Source organism: Cyprinodon tularosa, unplaced genomic scaffold (genome assembly GCF_016077235.1).
Source record: "Cyprinodon tularosa strain WSP-4 unplaced genomic scaffold, ASM1607723v1 ctg424, whole genome shotgun sequence".
NCBI classification, from domain to species: domain Eukaryota; kingdom Metazoa; phylum Chordata; class Actinopteri; order Cyprinodontiformes; family Cyprinodontidae; genus Cyprinodon; species Cyprinodon tularosa.
Window position 1 is genome coordinate 527,896 of NW_024039146.1, and position 21,030 is coordinate 548,925.

Genomic DNA, 21,030 nt, shown 5'->3' on the forward strand with positions numbered 1-21,030 from the left:
ATAGATAATTTTACAGATAGTATTTCATTAGTCTGTGTAGGGTATAGATTTCATGTAGACTTTAGATAATAAATATACCCGTTATTTTTTCTACATCGTTGTGACGTTTTGGTGAGCTGCTTTGCATGGTGATATAAACAGATGAAGTAATTGTAGTCATTAGTTTAACAGCGAGATTGTGTTCGCTGGAAGAATATATATTCCCCGTTTACAGAGTCCAAGTCTTGTTTGTGGCACGGGGGTTACAAGGCATGGAAGAGGGCAAGGAAGAGGGAGAAGGCGAGGAAGAGGGCAGAGAGGCCGGGGTTGGCGTGCAGCTAGGGCCAGGCGAGGGAGGGGAGCCAGCGGGGTGACTAGAGCAGAGGAGGAAAGGCTTGAAGATCTCCAAAGGAGCCGGAGAGAAGTAACCGAGGTATATATCCAGAAAATTATTTTACAGAAAATTACTGAATCATTACCTGTGAAACGTCAGGGACGTTGCTGAATAACTATACTTGAGAGTAACAGCATCATCACACAGCATGTTATTGTTTTAGAAAGGTCTGAGCATCCTGTACTCCAAAAACTGCAGTGATATTAGACAATTGTGTGTGTAGGATTAATTACCTGTCCAAGAGAAAATTGGCAACTTGAGCGTCACTTTGAAAACCTCCATCAGTGACTTCCATTGTGTAAATGCCGTGCCATTGATCCGTGTTTTTTGTCGTTTCTTGTCACGCTTGCGTTTATTCTCGTCGTGTTTCCGCTTCTTAGATGACGGGGGTTCGGTATCCGCCGCTTTTCGTTGTGATACAGAGTAGGCATGATCCTCCATTCGTCTGATGTTTGGCCACACAGTGCCAAACAGTTTGCAAAGTCACTCACGCCTGCCGCCTTGTTCACCTTTCTTGTTACTGAGGCGCAGTATACCTGCTTCTTCTTCTTCTTTGGTTTCAGGCAGACTAAACGCTTCTCAGGCATAGTACTGCCATCTACTGTTCAGTACCATCTCAGTTAATCTCTCTCAACTTGCCGTAGTTATTTTCGAGCGTAATGGGAGATCTCGCAATTGCTAGTTTGTTGCCTCTGCGCTGCCGTAGCGCAAAGATGTCTGCCCCCATGGCTGCGAGACCCGCTCCTATGTAATTATAAATAACGAATTCTAAGGCAACGCAAATATTATGGTTAAAAGGCTGAGCTCATAGGTGATGATAAATAACATAGTTATGTATAATATATTACATTTCTGACTTTATATCCCTGTAATTATTACACACTGTAGCTTTAAGATAGTTCTTCACAACCCAAAACTCATAGCATCCAGAAAACAACCATATAAAGGACAGACAAACAGGTAACATGGGACACCGAAGGTGAATTTATTTTAGTTTTTACCAGTCTTCTCTTTTTGCATGTGTTTCATGCAAAAAGAGAAGACTGGGAACGTGTACACATATAAAGATTTAACAGAAAAAGTAATAAAATAAAGAAAGTAATGTGGGCTATGAAGGTGTTTAGAGTTTAACTAAATACAAAAAAATTTAATCAGCGTATGCATGAGTCAGCCACCTTGGTTAATACTTTGTAAAACAGGCTTTTGGTAAAGTAGCACTTTTAGAGACTATGTTTTTTAACACTTCTACTCATCAGACCAAGGAGCATGTGTAGATCGCAGAGGAAAGACCAGTAATAAACGTCGAAGTCTGACCAAGCCTTTTCCTCCTACCGATTTTACAATTAAAACAGCTTGTGTGTTTTAGAAGTATACTACAACATGTCAGTACTGAGTGCAGAGAAGCCGAATGTGTTGCTATTTCTGCTACATTTAATCCTTTATTATTATTATTAGCAGGGTTAATATATTCAGCCCGGTAATTGGTCTAATCTGTTGAGGTGCTATTTCCAATTAATTTTAATTCAGTTTATTTATATAGCGCCAATTCACATGTCATCTCAAGGCACTTTACAGTTCACCAGATCATACAGTCAAATTGATTCCAAGTTTTCTAAGAAAAACCAGTTGATTGCATCGACTCATTGACTCGAAGGCAATCCCTCACACTAAACATGCTTGTAGCGGCATTAGAGAGTAAAAACTCCCTTGAACAGGAAGAAACCTCCAGCAGAACCAGGCTCAGTTTGAGCGGCCATCTGCCAAAGGCAACTGGGGTTCAAGGAGACAGAAGCAGAGATACAAAAAGCAACTGTAAATGGCGGCCCTGTCCAGGAAACACACAGTCAGGCAGACGAGCTCCGAGCCAGCTCCCATGTCAGAGGATGAAGAGAGCACATCTAGCCTGTCACAGTCAGAGAAACAGGACTAGACTGAAAAACAGGCAGACCTCAAACATATATAAACAAAGGTGTTGATGGCAGCAGCAGAGCTGGTATTTCTCTCCTGGATGGAGTCACAGCAACAGATGAGGCAAAGCTACAATGAGAAAAAGCAGAGAGAGCATAACGTTACAGATTGAACTACCAGATTCTGCAGAGTGGGAGAGTAGAGATAGAATGAAGTAGAATGATGAAATTGGGGTCCCTATGTCCTCCAGCAGTCTAAGCCTATAGCAACATTACTATACAGATAGCTCAGGAAAACAAGTGCCACTCTAACTATAAGCTTTATCAAAAAGGAAAGTTTTAAGCCTAGCCTTAAAAGTAGACAGGGTGTCTGCCTCACGGACTAAAACTGGTAGTTGGTTCCACAGGAGAGGAGCCTGATAACTAAAAGATCTGCCTCCAATTCTACTTTTAGAAATTCTAGGAACCACTAGTAAACGTGCAGATTGAGAGAGAAGTGCTCTGTTAGGATCATAAGGAACAATTAGATTGTAGGAGCTTGGCTATTAAAGGCTTTATATGTGAGAAGGAGGATTTTAAATTCTATTCTGGATTTAACAGAAGGCAATGAAGAGAAGCCAGGATAGGAGAGATATGATCTCTCTTTTTAATTTTCATCAGAACTCTGGCTGCAGCATTTTGGATCAGCTGAAGGCTTTTAACTACAGTTTGTGGACTTCCTGATAGTAAAGAATTACAGTAGTCCAGCCTTGAAGTAACTAGTGCATAATAAAAAATATATATCAACATATATACAAATATATATCTAGCAAGGTTTTTAGCCATCTGTAGTGATTTATTTTCGAGGTGTGATTGTTCTGCTAGAGTGAGGTCTACCTGCCCTGAGCAGCCATGCGGAGGCTGTGTAAAGGCTGTCATTGATTATAGTGGCTCTATGTTTGTTGTGGAATCTGCAGCTGAGCGTATTGGAGCGGAGCCAGACGCAGATTGGGGGTCACATTTCTTCCTATATTTTATCGTATTTCCTTCCGTTTATTCTCCATCCACTCTGACCGGCTACCCTGTTCCTACTAAAGAAAATTATACTGAGACCATGACTAAGCCATCGACATATTCTACTGATGGGCTTTGCACTGCTGTTTTTCAGAATATGCTGTTTTAGATGTTGGCTTTTTTCAACATCAGTAATATTTGTAAACATTGTTTAAGGAGTAAAGTTATGGTTTGTAAGATAAAAAGGTGTAATGTCAGTTTTACCAACAGAGCTGTGGGTAAAACAGTGGGTCTCATGACATGCTAGAGCCTAATATGTTGTATAAAGCTCCTGTATGTAAAAATATTACAGGCTACAAATATTACAAACTACAAATATTTACTAACAGGAATGTAAAATATTATACTTAAGTATGTTATTTATTATCATCTGTGAAATGAAACTCTTTCGGCTTAGGTTGCCTTGGAAATTGCTATTATTAATTACTTAGGAGAGGTTCTACCCCTTGATGGAGGGAGACATGTTTGCGCCGCGGCAACACAGAGCAGAAAAGCTAGTGAATGTAAATATCGCCATTATGCTTGAATGTGACTGCAGTAAGTATAAAGTAACAACAGCAGTAACTTTACTACATGTAGCCTTCAGAGCTGTAAATAAAATATGTTGAATAAGAATCATTTGTATCATACACACCATGTATCTATACAACAAAATAATTTCCTGGATACAAACAAGAGTTACTTCTCTATCTATCTATCTATCTATCTATCTATCTATCTATCTATCTATCTATCTATCTATCTATCTATCTATCTATCTATCTATCTATCTATCTATCTATCTATCTATCTATCTATCTATCTATCTATCTATCTATCTATCTATCTATCTATCTATCTATCTATCTATCTATCTATCTATCTATCTATCTATCTATCTATCTATCTATCTATCTATCTATCTATCTATCTATCTATCTATCTATCTATCTATCTATCTATCTATCTATCTATCTATCTATCTATCTATCTATCTATCTATCTATCTATCTATCTATCTATCTATCTATCTATCTATCTATCTATCTATCTATCTATCTATCTATCTATCTATCTATCTATCTATCTATCTATCTATCTATCTATCTATCTATCTATCTATCTATCTATCTATCTATCTATCTATCTATCTATCTATCTATCTATCTATCTATCTATGGTGATGGGTTAATGAGGCATCTTGAAGCATTTCGACAGATTGCCAAACTGTATTGATACAGTGTCACAGAATACCTGCTGGACATTTAAAGACACTACAGGCAGCTTATTTGACAGACTAAACTGAATTGATTTGAGGACCAACTACAATGATATCATTTAAGTTATTGTAGGTTATATTTGATAAATTCATACCTATATTTGAATTGATAAATATCTTTGATATTTTTAGATGCAGCCAAAAAATAATGTAAACATATATCATAACATGAAAATTCAGGGGGAAATTTTAATGAGGATGCTTGTGGACTACGATTTTAAATCATATTTTTAAAACAATAAGTACAGCAAAAAAAAAATATATAAACTAAGAGAAACGTTCCTATTCCTTTTAGCCTGCTCCAACATTCTTCATAATTTTAATGATGAACCACAAAAGATGAGACATTTTTTTAGCAGATGCATCATGTTGACAGATTCATTTTTAAACCCAGTTTAGTGAGTCAGTCAGTTAGAAACAACTCCTGTATCGGTCACATGACTTTCTTGAAACGACACGCGCACCGATACAATGTTTTGCTCTGTGGGCTCAAAGCATGCACCGATGCATTGGTGTTACTGGACCTATCACTACCGCTCAGTGAAGTGAAGAGTGTACAGACATGCACTTTGGAGAGACCAAGCAACTGCTATGCAAGCGCATGGCTCAACACAGGAGGACCAGGAAGCCATCTTTGCAAATCAGGAAAAACTTCTTAAAGCTACAGTGTGTAATAATTACAGGGATATAAAGTCAGAAATTGAATATATTATACATAACTATGTTATTTATCATCACCTATGAGCTCAGCCTTTTAACCATAATATTTGCGTTGCCTTAGAATTCGTTATTTATAATTACATAGGAGCGGGTCTCGCAGCCATGGAGGCTGACATCTTTGCGCTACGGCAGCGCAGAGCCAACAAACTAGCGATTGCGAGATCACCCATTACGCTCGAAAGTAACTACGGCAAGTTGGGAGAGATGAACTGAGACGGTACTGAACAGTAGATGGCAGTATTATGCCTGAGAAGCGTTTAGTCTGCCTGAAACCAAAGAAGAAGAAGAAGCAGGTATACATGCGCCTCAGTAACAAGAAAGGTGAACAAGGCGGCAGGCGTGAGTGACTTTGCAAACTGTGTGGCCAAACATCAGACGAATGGAGGATCATGCCTACTCTGTATCACATCGAAAAGCGGCGGACACCGAACCCCCGTCATCTAAGAAGCGGAAACACGACGAGAATAAACGCAAGCGTGACAAGAAACGGCAAAAAACACGGATCAACATTGGCACGGCATTTACACGATGGAAGTCACTGATGGAGGAAAAAGGTTTTCAAAGTGATGCTCAAGTATGTTGGACAGGTAAGGCCACAGCTTCATAAAATTACCACAGCTGATAGTGGCGTGTGTGAGTGTGAGAGAGACAGATATATGAAGCTGCATATTAGCGAGCTACGGATATATACCTCGGTTACTTCTCTCTGGCTCCTTTGGAGATCTTCAAGCCTTCCCTCCTCTGCTCTAGTCAACCCCCGTTGGCACCTCTCTCTCGCCTGGCCCTGGCTGCACGCCCACCCCGCCCTCTCTGCCCTCTTCCTCTCCCTCTTCCTCGCGTATTAACCCCCGTGCCACAAACAAGACTTGGACTCTGTAAACGGGGAATATATACCGGTATTCTTCCAGCGAACACAATCTCGCTGTTAAACTAATGACTACAATTACTTCGTCTGTTTATATCACCATGCAAAGCAGCTCACCAAAACGTCACAACGATGTAGAAAAAAATAACGGGTATATTTATTATTATCAAATCTATACCCTACACAGACTAACGAAATACTATCTGTAAAATGATCTATGTAAACAAACCTCATCACTTGAGAAGGTAGGTGATGCGGACGTCGTGGAAGACATTTTGTCTTGTAACGCTCGCCGTATTGTTGGGGGGGAGAAGCGGTGGTGGGGAGATGTTCATGTTGCTGCAGTCTGCAGTCTGGACATTAGATGTCGCTGAAAATTACACACTGTAGCTTTAAATCATGAATTTTTCTCCTTTTTGTAGTCTTGAAAATTATGAGAAAATTGCTATTTTAGATTCATATTTATTTGGTTACACTTTTATATTTCCCTTGGGTTGAATCCATTAAATTATCTAGAAATGTCAATGCAAAAAAAAAGGCTGATGGTTGGTGTATATGGTGATTGAACATGGTTTGTCTTTTATGATCCTCAGTTTCATATTGTCTTAGTTCAGAGCTCTCCAGTGTCTGCATCAGCCTCTTTGCTAATATTATCACTTCCTGCCAGTCTCCTCTTCTCGATTTGTCCTTCTCCAATGCCCTTTTTTCAGACTAATTCAGTTAAATTCCAACTTGATCCTCTGTCCTTTCATTTTTTCCTCCTGTTAACATCTGTAGATCACTCCACAGCACATTTTGCATTCTAGCCCATCACACCACCTAAAACTTTAAAATTGAGCAGTCTGAGATTAACTTGTGCTTTTGTACAAAACTTTTCAGTCACTAGTATCAATATTAATTTCCATTTCATTTCTCACCTAGGGTGTTTGTCTTCCATGTTTCTGATGGTGCAGTCTACATCACATATCTTTATTGTACCAAACTACAGTTAGCTGCTTGGTCATTCTATATAATGCTCACCTTACTTGACTCACTTCTGTGTTTAAGCAAATCCCATTCCTAATCCAGCCAAAAATCTGGATAAACTGCCCTTAATTTTATCCTGAGTTTAAGATAAGCTGATGGACAAGAGTTGAATATTACTTTCGTCAATTTTTTGCAGCTAGAAAAGCTTAAACTTATCTGGGAAGGGTGTCCACAAGGTTTAAGAATGTGTTTATAGGAATTTTTGACCAGAAGTCAATTTGTGAGGTCACACAGAGGCCATTAAATTGTCCATAATGTCTTGGTATAGTAAAGCATTAAGAGTTCCTTTCACTGGACCCACGTGACCAAACCCAGCTTTTGAAAAACAACCCGCACCATAATTCCGACTCCACCAAACTCTACAATTGGCACGTTGCAGTAAGACAAGTTCTCCTGGCAACTGCCAACCCCAGACTTGTAAATCAGATTACCAAATGATTCATTACTTCAGAGGATGTATCTCCACTGCTCTAGAGTCCAGTGGCGGCTTGCTTTACACCACTGCATCTGTTGCTTTGCATTGCACTTAGTTACGTATGGCTTGGGTGTAACTGCTTCACTATGAAAAAACTCATTCCATTAAGCTCTCTGCTCTTGAGCTAATCTGAAGGCCATATTAACTTTGGAGGTGTGTGGTGATGACTCTGCAGAAAGTTGGCGACCTCTTCGCACAATGCACTACAGCATCTGCTGACCCGGCTCCATCAGTTTACATGGCCTACTACTTTGTGGCTGAGTTGCTGTGCCCAAACACTTCCATTCTCTTATGAGAAAGCTGACAGTTGACTGTGGAATATGTAGAGGCAAAGGAATATTAGGATTGGATTTGTTGCACAGATGGCATCCTATCACAGTTTTAAGCTGAAATTCACTGAGCTTCTGAGAGTGACCCATTCTTTCACAAATATTTATAACAACAGTTTGCATGCCTGGTGGTTGATTTTATACAACTGTTGTCATAGAAATAACTGGAACACATGGTACCAATCATTTGTATTGGTGAGCAAATACATTTGGCAATATGGTGTATTTCAAATGTTTTCCTTGTGTCAGGTCTCAGCTAAAAGTGTGTGACAGACTAGAATGAGTTCAACAGATTCTGCTTAAAGACACAGTTGGTTCACAGATTAACTTGCAGTTGTAATTTTTCTTAGACATATCCGCTGTTTACCCAAGAACCTTTTCTAAGCTCTCCCATGTGTCTACTGTCTCCTTGTCTTGGTCCCCCTGTTCAGTAGTCTTCTCTAACATCTGTACGGTATCCCACTTATTAGGTTTAACCTGTTTTCTTGTCATTGATTAAATCAATATGAGCTGAGGCAAGAAGATTTGCTGTGTCTGTCAACGTATTGTCCAGAGGATGGAAGCACCACCAGGAGAGAGCTCAGTACACCAGTAGATGCTACCTTTGTGCAAGGAGGAACAGGAGGAGAACTGCCAGAGCCCTGTAGAATTACCCCCAGCAGTCCACAAATGTGCATGTGTCTGCACAAACAGTTAGAAACCAACTCCATGAGGATGTTATGAGCATGTGGCTGGAGCGTGTCAGCAGTTCCTCCAAGATAAAGGCATTGAAGCTATGGTCCATTCCCCAGCCTGTCCATTCCCCAGACCTGAATCTTATTGAGCACATCTGGCACATCATGTCTCAATTCATCCACCAACATCACGTTGCACCACAGACTGTCCAGGAGTTGGTGGATGCTTTAGTCCAGGTCTGGGAAGAGATCTAGCTGGAGACCATCAGCCACCTCATCAGGAGGATGCCCATGCTTTGTAGGAAGGTCATACAGGCAAATGGAGGCACCACACACAATACTGAGCATCATTATTACCTGTTTTAAGAATATTACATCAAAGTTGAACCACCCTGTAGTGTGTTTTTCCACTTTAATTTTGTGTCTGACTACAAATCCATTGTTTATTAAATTAGATTTCCATGAATAATTTTTGTGTGATTTTGTTGTCAGCACATTCGACTTTGTACAGAACAATTGATAATATTTCATTCATTTAGATCTAGGATGTGTTGTTTGAGTTTTCCATTTATTTTTTTGAGCTGGGTTATTTTCCAGCTTACTCCATAGAAATGTTCAAACCAGTGTTCTATGTGAAAAAATTAATGTATTTTAATCGTAAAAAGATAATATTCTGTCTTTCTTTGTCTGTTTCAATTCACCATATTTTCTTCCTGTTTTGAGCCAGTCTGTTGTGATTACAATGTGGAAGTTTGTTAGCTGCAGAAAACTCAGTCACTGTAATTTTTCACACCAACCTGTTTCCTTGAATCCTATATTTATCTGAGACATTTCGGTTCAATTTGTGGCTTTCACCATGAAATATGGCAGACTGCTAAGAGCTTTAAAGTTATATGTACTGTCAAGAAAATTCAGGCTCACTTTTCAAACAGAGAAAGCAAAGTTAGACTTTCCACTGCCTTACTTTTTGTGTTAAAAAAATATTTCCATGCAGCCCTAGTCATTAAATTCCTAAGCAATTTTTTTATTTATTTTTTTTTGCAAGATGCAATTTATTTCAACATCAGACAAAGATTTACCTAATACTTTACATAATGCAGTTTCAGAAATTTTTATTTATTAGGACAAAAAAAAAAACAACAACTATAAAAACATGTCCTTATGCAAAAATAAGTTATATCCAGTTTTAACCACAAATCAATGCCTGAAAATTATTAATAAGTAGAGGTTTACTTTTCATAAGCCATATACAATTCTCATAACCGAGGTAACTAAAGAAATTACTAAAACTGAAACCCTATCATGCAAAATAAGTTGAGCTTTTAAAAAGGAACACATCATGGCTATATATAAAGGAATTTAAAAAGAAAGATGAAACTATAAATCTGAAAAGGGCTTCAAAGCGATAAAAAAATACAACAAATAACATTATACTTTCCTCTGTCAGGCTTTTAGAAATGACTGATTCTGGAGATCAAAAAGAACCTTGAGCAGCAGCCAAAGCAAAGTGGCACATATGCACATGCACAATCATGCTTGGTAGGGAACAGTGCACCTAGAAGCTGAGGCTAATTTGGAAAAGTTGACACAAACTGGGGTTAAACGAAAGTGTTTAAACACACAACACAGTTAAATAACAGTAAAAATTTCAACTAAAACCTACCAGGAACAACAAATCCACCACCATAGGTGTCACCAACAGCTTTCAGCAACACAAAGGAGATGAAGTTATGTTTTCCAAATGACAATTTAACTTGAAAGAGACCCCCCCCCCCCCCCCCCCCCCCCCAAAAAAAAAAATATTGTCCATTGGTCCACTTTAATATTGCCTTAATATGCCATCCAGAAGTAGGCAGCCCACGGGCCAATTACACAGCTCCAGCTTTACAGTCAGCTTACCTCCAGTTGGACACTCAGCTCTGAAAAGTCACACACAGCAACATGGGTATCCGCCTGCAGCAGCAGCTGAAGCAAAGGATATTTACACTAGTATATAAAAAAAAGAGCAGTACAAGATGAAGACAGAGTAAAACAGCAGTATTAGTTAAAGCACTGACCTGAACTGCAGCTCTTGGGAGGAAAAGGCTCGGCTAGGGTGCTGCCCTGGTTGCTGTTTACATTGTGGTGGAGGTCTAACGTGTGACCTCCTGGATGAGACATGCTGAAACTGTATTCTGTAACCTAATGCTTTCCCAAATGTCTGATTTGTAATTTAAAGCCATGATGTAATGGTAGAGATTACCATTATTTAACAGCCTCTATAACGTTGATTACAATGGAAACTGAATGTGGGTTGGGGAAAACAACACTTATTAAGTATCCCAACAATTTCTTAGACAGGTCTTGGAGTTGCTTGAACATTAGGATAAGTGAGTGATGCTACCTGATATCACTAAGTGGAAAGAATTATTCAATTCAATGCAGTTCATTTCTATAGCACCATTTCACAACACATGTCATCTCAAGGCACTCAACCACATCATACAGTCAAATTGATTCAAAGTTTTCTATCTAAGGACAACTAGTTGATTGCATCGACTCATTGACTGGAAGGCAATCCCTCACACTAAGCATGCTTGTAGTGACAGTAGAGAGGAAAAACTCCCTTTTAACAGGAAGAAACCTCCAGCAGAACCAGGCTCAGTGTGAGCGGCCATCTGCCTACAATATCCTACAATAACAGCTTTGGAGTTATGAGCACGGAAAATTATTATTTTTATCTGACTAAGCATTCTTTAAAAACATATTTTACAGAGAGATACTATCTTGTTTTGAATTTCTTTACTAAGGTATGAATATTTAATCAGAGACAGGGATGTACAGTATACTGCTTAGTTTAAAGGCTTCACTTGGTTTCACTTTCCTGTTGGCCATTCTTTTCTTCTAAGGCTTTGATTTTCAAACGTTTTTCATGCAGTAGTCTATGTAATGCTTTGCTACTCTAATCTGTCCTTCATAGCAATGAAAGATTAAAACAGGAGGATTCAGATCAGTTGCACAAATGATCCAGGTTCAGTAAGTAATAAGCCATTGCATAAATATGTTTTAACATTTACAATTTTAGCTTCAAAGCATTTAAAGTGACTAATATTTAAAACAATGCTTTTAAATCCCAGTCCTTTCGGACTGATGTCCTTTAACTAAAGATGCGTCTCTGTTTCAGCACACCTGACTATAATATGAGCTAATTAACAGAGCTCTGCAGAGCAGCTTGACAGAATACTAGTGAGGTCGTTAAGCCATTAGATTCAGGATGCAGACCAGTGGCCCCTGAGAATTTGAGTTGGAAACACTGGTTTATAATCAGCTTGTTAAGTGAACAGGATGCAGGGAAGCTAAGCAGAGTTTTTACTTTCTGAAGCTGGATTTATTCAGCTTCAGAAAGTAAAAATGGTGTTTAACCATTTTAAAAGTGTATTCTGAATTTCACAGTTTTATTTTATACAGTAGGTTAATTCCCAGAGTCAACATCCCATCAGATTTCAACTCTTTGCGAGACACTAAAAAAAACAAGTGCATTCTGTAAAGTGCAGAGCCTTCACTCCACTTGACCTGCCTCCTTTTGTATGGGCACTAAAAGCGTTTGGCTGCATCGTCTGCTTTCAGATGTAACACATCAAGTAAGACCTTGTGCTGACATTTTTATACTAGGGAAGATGCCAGTAGTGCATTTACTTAAACTCTCTGTACTCTTGTACTCTCTGTACGCTGTTGTATTTGTTCGAGGGCGAACAAAGATTTTGGATGCAACTGTGAGACTCTATCTTACAAAAGTTTTTCTCTCTGTTTGATGGATTTAACAAATCGATAGAGGTTCAAGAATAGATTAATCACCTAAATGGTCAATGATTTCCTTACATTAATGCAAAATAACAAAAGTAATCTCTATCATCACCTTTAAAACACACCTTTATTTTAAAATTCACAAGACACACAACTTTAGTGAGGAGACTTCCTATTATTTTTCTATATTTAGAAGAATGTTTTTTTTCTTAAAAAGCCTAATACTCAAAGGAACTTAGAAATAAAATTGTGAAATTCTATTTGAATTTTCTTTATGAGATTATGTGAATTAAAATAATTGTGGTCGATAGTATCACAGCATATCAAAAGCAGACTTATATATGGGATATATCTAAATATCAGTTATATCTTGACAGAATTAGTGAAACCAGCAAACATCATTCTGTCATCCAAAGAAACAAAGGTATTATCCTATCAGAATATTATTTATTTTAGTCCATAAATCCAAAAAAATGACCAAAATACATTACAGATTTGAAAAAACTTAAACCTCTGTGTGTTCTTGATCTGCCTACCTAGAATTAAACAAAGAAGCAGCTTTTATTTCCTATGCTTCACGAATCTGAAAATATCTCTTGGAAAACTGTAAAAGTGCTGAAACTCTAATTTTCTTCAGTTTATTATTTCTTTAGAGTGGCCTTTGACTGTGCTTTCTGAACGTTATTGGTTTAATGTTGTATTCCAAATTTACCTACATAATCATTTTATTGTAAATTCATTTTATTATTCCTTTGGTCACTTTAAAAAGGAGTTTTCTTAATAATGTAATTTCCTTATCAAAAAATCTAAATAATTAAACTTTTTTTTCCTGTCCATCTTTCTGTTGTTTCTATAATTCTTTCATGCAGGGCACCTTGGATTGCCTCGCTGCTGAAAGTTGTTCTAAAAATAGACTTCCTTGCTTTTTGTTATGGCTTTTAATAACTAATGTTTCATACTATGAGGGCTAAAGGCAGCTTAGAATATAGGTAAACTTAATCATTTTAAATAATTGTTCATAGAAGATTTCATCTGTGTATTATAGATCTGGATTATTATGTGAGCCGTGCATGGATTTAAGTTGAGCATATTCGAGCTTCTACGAGGGAAGCTACAGGCCTAGGAGCAAAGATCAGAGGAAATATTTCAAAAATGTTATTGCAAATACAGACATCCAATAACTTGTGTATTAAGAGGGCATGGGATTGGTGGGGAGTGTGTTTTTCCTTTTTAAATTCGTTTTTTAAATTTGGTTTCCTATTTTTGAGCAGATGTAATTCAGTCCGCTGGTGAATAATAAGAGAGACAAAGAAAAGAGCATAATATATATTTGCAATATTCAACAGTATTGTCACAATACTGTTGTACTGGGCCTCTTTTCACCCTTTCTGATTACTGTAAGTTTTGAAGCGTTAGCTCTGTAGTCTGCAGCTTGTATTCAGGAGAAGCTATCGACAAGTTCCAAATTGGACATTCAGTTTGGGCCAACTAGAAAATGAAAAGTCTTGTGTAACAATGGGACGTTAATGCTGAAAGAATAATAAACTAGCACTATAATAGGGCAAGCTATAGTTATTGCCACCACTCATCACAAGCTGTGTGTCGAGCAGTTGGAGGTCCAACAGCTTATTATGGCTTTTAGCTCTTCAGCACATTTCAATAAGCTGCGTAATGGTCCTGCTTAAGCTATCAGTTGCTCGTTTGGTCGGCTGCCACATCTCCCACTGGAAAGTGGCCTGGCCACTTATTGCTGGAGCTGCTTTTTTTGAAAGCATTTCAAACCTCTGAGCACAGGGGTGTTAATGAGGGATTAGCGGGAGAAGACATACTGCCCACAATCTCTCAGCAGTCCTGAGTTTGTCCTGGGGAGGGACAGAGGTTGAATATCAGGTTTTTATTAGTGGTGTGCGGTAATTAAGTCCTTTTGGGCCATTGTCCTGCATGATCTACCTTTTAGACCAGTACGTCTGAATCCAAATATAATTTAAACCACATACCAGCAGAAATCTGTGGCTTGCCAAAAAAGTAGTTTAAATATTTACTGAAGTTGTGGTAATGCAGAAAAAGGTCTGAAACATTCACAACATAAGAAGTAGGGGCAAAGATTACCATGTCTTTATCTACATATGGTGCAAGGAGTGGGGTGGCTATAGGGATATTTCGGAGCAATCCCCTGTTGCAGGCAGTCTCTTCCAGGTCTAACCTTGCAGTGGTCGCATTGGGTTTCATTTCTTCCCCATAAAATGCAGCATAGAATGAAGTAAGCAGGGAAAGATGTGAATGGCCCCTCCTGATTTGAAACGAAGGAAAGAAACAATAACTGCAGCATCATTGCTGCACTGCTGCATATTGCCCCTGCAGGTGGCTCAGCACATTGGATGGAGATGCAAACAGCCTCACCCAGTATGATAAAAAAGATAAATCTATGAAAGAAAAAGGAATGGATCAAACTAGCAGATGCAAACAAGAAAGGAATGTGAAATGACTGGAGCAGATAAAGTTTGTTGTAATGCATTCTGTGGGCAAAATTAACCTTTTTTGGAGGAACCAAGGTCAACTTGACAACAGCCAGTCAGGAAGGAACAACGCCAGACCAAGCAGCATGGCTTTAGCAGCGAATCAAACTACCCAGATAGCCCTGTCAGCACACCCCAGACCTCACACAGAACTTTAAAGGCAGGCTTTTAACAATGTTATACAAAACAGGTTTAAATCACATCTGCTTTAGAGATTAAAATTACAGTATCTCCCTTTTATCTCCTCTTTCTTTAATCTTTTATCCTTTTTTCTGGTTTTCCTTTCCTGTTCTACTTACATTGCAGTGTCCATATAATCTGTAAAACTCCCTGCATAATTATAATAAAGCTATTTATATGCATAAATCAAGCGGAACACTATGGCGATAGCCGTACTGCTCCACTTGTGAAAGCAAAATCTGTTGGGCTCTTTTTGGCGGAAAGACAATTATTCTTATTGCCAAATCCCCAGACAGGACACTAAAATAAATAAATAAATAAATAAATAAATAAATAAAAACGCACAAAACAACATTCTAGAATAAGTATGGAAACATCTTTCTAATCTGTAGTCCCTCAGGTTACCCTGTAAGATTCAATAAATATAATGAAAAAAATTAGAATTGCAGGTTCTTCTCTTTTAGAATTATAATTGAAAGTTTATTCATTTCTATAACTTATTCACTTAGTAGGACACATGATAGAAAATCATTACATACAGGCCAATGTCTTCAAGCCTTTATTTTTACCATGATGATTTTATATGTACAGCTAACTGACTGCAATATCAACGTATAATAAAAGAACCTTACAGCCTTTAAGGAATCCTAACCCCTTAATGTCAGTTTAGTTAGATCTTCTTCCTGTGAGACCCAAACACTGATAGACTTAAGATTACTCAGGAAGCACATTCTGCTCTATCACTTCTTCAATACACTTTCACTATCATTTCACCAGTCCTGTCTGTTGCCCTAGGTTACCAAAAAGGTACTAATGTTCAATTTTTAATACTTTTTTATCACATGATGGAAATACAGTTAGAACACAAAAAATAAAATAAAAACATGTTGTGCAAAACCTCAGCAAGTTAAACTCATTTATTATATAGAATCATTTTACATAAAGTGAAATATGCCAAGCCATTGTTTCTGTAATTTTGATGATTATGGATTATGAGAACCTGAAGGTCACTGTCTCAGATAATTGAAAAAACTACAAAAAAGTCCCTTATTGGAAACTTATGGTGTCACAACCTAATTAGCTAATTCAGAACACATGCAAATATTCTCACAGCCTTTCTGGCTTAGTTTAAATTGGGAGAATTGTAGCTCCTCCCTACAATCTATTCCTCGCTCCTATTCCTTCTCCTTTCAGTAAGATCACTATCCTTCCATGAAGCAACAAAAAATATTAACATGGATGAAGCCATTGGTGTCTGTGAAGGTACTGTTATTGGTCAGAAAATTTCTATTTCAGTTGTGCTGTCAGCCTTTTTCAATTAATTGCCTCCTTCAGAAATACCCAAGTTTTCCAATTACTCAAGATTTGAGATGCTTCTGGGATTTCTTTAGCTAAACTTTAAAAGTGAGTTTGAAGCTCCTTTTGTTTGTCTCAAAGGACAGTTCTTAGAGATAAAAAATCAAAATGATGGCCTCCAGGGTTTTATAAAAGGATATTTTCTTTTAAACAGCTTTCAGATCTCAAAGGCTTGTAATCAGCTTGGTTTCCAAGTGCTTTACACAAGGGGTGTTTTATATGATGAAGGCTGTAGGTTCTAATAATGGCAAGGTTTCAGGCTCTGTGTTAATTGCACCTTTTTAGAGATGGTGCCTTTTTAAAAAAACATTCTATCAAAATCCTGAAAGAGTGAATTATAAAATAAGGTCCAGAGAAGAGCGAGTCAAGCTATTGTAGTCCATGTAGAAAAAACAGTAAGTGCGATTTAATCCCAAGGGAGTGGGAGGAAATACATCAGGTAGCCGTCCAGAAATGATTTTTCCTTTTGAACCTTCAAAGCATTAATAGCAAAGCATGTGGTTCACGGTTAGCTTTATGGTGGTATGAGTCTGACCATATCTTGACTTAAGTGTGAATTCAAGCTGTTTTCAGATAAATAAATACTTTGGTTATTGGGCCATAAATCATGATATTAATTTTGGACATTGAGGTCAAATGTCCACATTGGTATTAACCACGATCTCCTCCTGCCTATCTCCAGCAGTCTTTGTGTGTGCGTGTGTGTGTGTGTGTGTGTGTTGGGGGGGGGGCAATTGTTCTTAGTTAAAAGCCAATTTGATCACATTCTAAATTCTTCAAAAGAAATTTTGGCTCTCAAACATAAAATCCATGCCAAACTGCGCTACTGTGCTTTTCTTTCTCTTTATGCAAATAGCAGCTTAGTTTAGTTGAGTTTCACAAGTATAGTCAAGAGATTTTAACTTCAGTATGTTTGAACTTTGACAGAAAGCTCTCCTCTGTCTTTTGTCAAATACATATAAAGGCTATTTCTGACAGACTACAGAGCAAATCTTGTCAGTTTCTAAAGACAGGTGTGCCTGTTTTTAGAAACTGGCAGCACTTCAGCATTCTTCTAAAATACAGATCAAGACTATTTATGACAGATGGACGAAACCTTCCCTTTTACTTTAAAATGTACAAGATCAGAACCTATTTGCAATTGGATATTGCGGCCAACCATTCTGCAATTAACTCAGCATGTCCTTCCTGGATTATAACGTTTAACAGGTTACAGCATACAGCACTGTATTCAATGCATTTACATGTTAATGCATACTAAAAATGTCCAAATCCCTCTCGTGTGGTTGCAGGATTATCAGACAGTGTTTTTTCACTGTTTATACTCACCACTCTCTGTTTCAATGGAGATAACTCTCAGGCTCTCACCCGTGGCAAAAACACTCCACTGACATACAGCGAGTCTCCTTTTAGAATGTACCTTTACATCAGGCCGTTTCTTTGTCAGCTGTGGATCTAGTTTTGGTATTGGAGATATTTATGGTGTTTGCTCCCTTCTGCCACTCTTCTTTCATTATGCTTCTGATGACAGTGAACTGAATCTCAAATGAAAAGTCACTTCTTGACACCGCCTCTGTCAAAAACAGATTGATTTCACATTCTTTAAATTTCCTCTTTTTGATTTTACTGACAGCTGCATTTGCCATGATAAGTCAGGAATGTTGTGGGTGCCTAAATATACTGATTTAATAAAGGGCAAGGAGGGGGTGGAATGCAATTACAATACATCTAAAGTAAATTCTACTAAATTTTGACGGATGAAGATAAAAAAAGTGGTGAATATTGTATGCATGCTTTTATGGATATGATTTTTTGTGTCAGGGTTTTTCCTTATTGTACACTTTCAGTAGGAAAACCACAAACTCTTTTAAAGGAAAAGTCCGGTCAGCAAGGAATGATTAATGGATCATTTTATATACCTAAAAATAATATGTTCACTGTGATTGAATGAATTTACCATTAATCAGTAAAAAAATTAAAATAATAATTTTTGTCTTGATCACTGAGTCTGGGACCAGACATTTTTGCCCAAATATATTAACACCTTACTGCTCACTGGGCAACTTCTAGACACGTCTATATTCAACAAAAATTATTTAAGATTTCCAGAGGACTTCACCATTGAAATTTGTTAGAGCTATAGTTAAAGTGACAATGCCCACGTGCATGCCAGTTGGATGTTGTAAAACGTCGGGTAAAAGTGAAAAAAAACATTATTTCACCTTTCAGATTCATGGTCCTCCAAGGACAGGTTTGTTGTTGGATTGCCAACTTGAAGAGGGAGGATTTGCAATCAAACTTCTGGCCAGAGAAAAAACACCTAATATGTAGCCAACATTTGGAAGAAGATTTTCAAGATGACTTGTGTTAGAGTGATAACTATCCTGTGATTCAACCAGAAGGGTCATAAACTTTTATGACCCCTAGTAGGTCATGAGGCAGAATCACACGGTTGTGTGACTTCCATCCAGCCAGTTGGTCAATTCACACTATCTTGTTACCTGCATCCCCCCAGACAATCATTAATGGGTCTTCTTTTTTAGGCCCGCCTGTTTGATGTTGTAAACTGTTAATAAAAGGCTTGGCTATGAAGGGATCTGTGTGAGAAGGTGCTGGTTTTCCGAGCCAGCAGCTTCTCTCCACTCGGCAGACGCTGACGTCACAAAACCCTGTCTCTGTGTTGATCATTTCCTTTTAATCTTTTAAACTCACATTTTTCTGGATTAAAACCCAACAACTTGAATAATAGCAAGTTTAATAAATACCAGATCCAGCACTGGGACTTGATCAACAGCCGATACCGCACCTTGACGTCACAAACCGGTAGGTGGCAGTAGTGTTCTTTGACAAACATGGATGCTTCTAGTAAACCACAGTAAAATGAAAATGACGTTTAATGAGAAACACTTATCGTTTATTGAACAGTACATACTAATTTCATATTTAAAGTACTTTCAGAAGTTTGAATTCTGAATATGAGCGGACCTTTCCTTTAAATATTAGACCCTTGGTCAGAATAGACTACCAGCAAAAGGTTTTAAATTGAACTTTATTGATCTCACATTGGAGAAATTTATCTCTGCATTTAACCCATCCCCTTGGGGAGCAGTCGGCTGCCATTGTGCGGTGCCCGGGGAGCAGCGTGGGGTCAAGGGTCTTGCTTAGGGATCCAGAGTGGAAGTCTGGGTTTAGAGCAACACTAACAATGCCATTTGGACAATCTTCTTCAGCAGAGACAGCAGAGAAGGTCGAAGTACACAAATGATACACACAGAGCTTAAAACATACTGAAAACCTTTTTGAGGCTGTAAGAATGTTTAAGCTTGTCTAGGAGGTTCTCATTTCAGCTACATAAATGTATATATAGAGCTTATATAGAGCTTCATTTTAAAATATTTTAAAACAGTAGTTAGTGCAGGCTTAATTATCAAAACTTAAAAAAGTAAGATAAAGTAAAACACATTAATTGAAAAAAAAACCTATTTCGTTTTTTAGATTTGAAATTTAAATTTGAACAGAGCGCACTGCATCAAAGGGATGCAAATGCCATGTAAATACATACAGTTCAAAAGATTTAGCAAACAGAAAAATTGCCTAACAAACATACAATTTATTTTAGTAAGCACAAAACTGAAAGACATGCAACAAAAAAATGCCCCAAATAGAAACAAACAGCATGTTAAGAGAAGCTACAAACTCCAGACCACTAGGGGGAGATGATCATCAAATAAATAACTCAATTCTAAGCACAAAAGGTTACAAGAAAAGAATAAGACAAAATGTAGTTTCAAGTTAGGGTTTTATGTTAGATGGCTGTATTAAAACAAAACCAGGCCCTGAAAAGCACATTCAAACCTAAAAAAAACCCTGATTGCATTCAACGACTGAAGGGTTTATAACCAATTAAACCTTACATGGGTGGCAGAGAAAACAGTGATTTAGACGAACTTTATTGTTGAAATTTAGTTTATAAAGCTTTCCAATGGTGATTTTTTTTTTTTTTTTAACAGCAGCTTAGCAGTGAAAAAGAACAATAAAGTACAGCAGTGATTTCAATCTGAAAAATTCACACAAAGAGAAAAGACAATTAGGATAAATTTATTGATACAATTAATTTGTCTTTGGTGCTCAGACCTCTGCAGGAAACATAGTGCTTAATCTTGATAGATATGCATGAACAGGAGCAAGGAATATGGCTTTTTTTCCTCCCAGGCCTGAAACCTGTGGTGGATTGGAGATAGATGAAGTTGGTTCGTCTGTAGACTGCTGGTTAGCGAGAACATATGCCGAGTTTATGGTGAGATCCAGTGGACTGCGTGAGCTGATACTAGAGCTTTACTAAGGGACCTGGAAGATGGAAGTCCAGTTTGGATATCACAGGTTAAAAGAACCTGTCCATGATGAGCATGCATGAAGCGACAGTGGAGAGGAAAAACTCCCCATTGGGAAGAAACCTCTGGCAGAACCAGACTCAACATGGCGGTCTTCTTCCGGATCGGTTAAGATGACACAAGG